Source organism: Etheostoma spectabile, chromosome 3, assembly GCF_008692095.1.
Source record: "Etheostoma spectabile isolate EspeVRDwgs_2016 chromosome 3, UIUC_Espe_1.0, whole genome shotgun sequence".
In the NCBI taxonomy this organism is placed as follows: Eukaryota; Metazoa; Chordata; class Actinopteri; order Perciformes; family Percidae; genus Etheostoma; species Etheostoma spectabile.
In genome coordinates, this window is record NC_045735.1 from 1157321 (window position 1) to 1157573 (window position 253).

The 253-nt window shown below is 37.5% G+C and overlaps 1 long non-coding RNA gene across 1 annotated transcript in view; it reads left to right on the forward strand.

Annotated features, from left to right (window-relative positions):
- Positions 1-253, forward strand: part of LOC116687010 (uncharacterized) — a 9350-nt gene that overhangs the window by 8318 nt on the left and 779 nt on the right. The window lies entirely within an intron of this gene.

Here is a 253-nt window from a genome sequence, read left to right on the forward strand (position 1 = left end):
TCAAGGTTGACGGGAAGACAACACAATTAATATGCTTTCAATCTTGTATGACAAAATCCAACAGGTGTTGTCATACCGGCTCTGTAACGCCAGGAGAGACAGACACGTCCGGGGGCTCAGTGTTTCACACTAATAATCTCTATTGGCCCAAAGAGGGAATATGTATAACTGAACAAATAGTTTTAATTTCAAAATAAAACACTTTGTCAGGTTATTAGATTTGTTTTCATGTTAATAAATATTCCAATCCCCC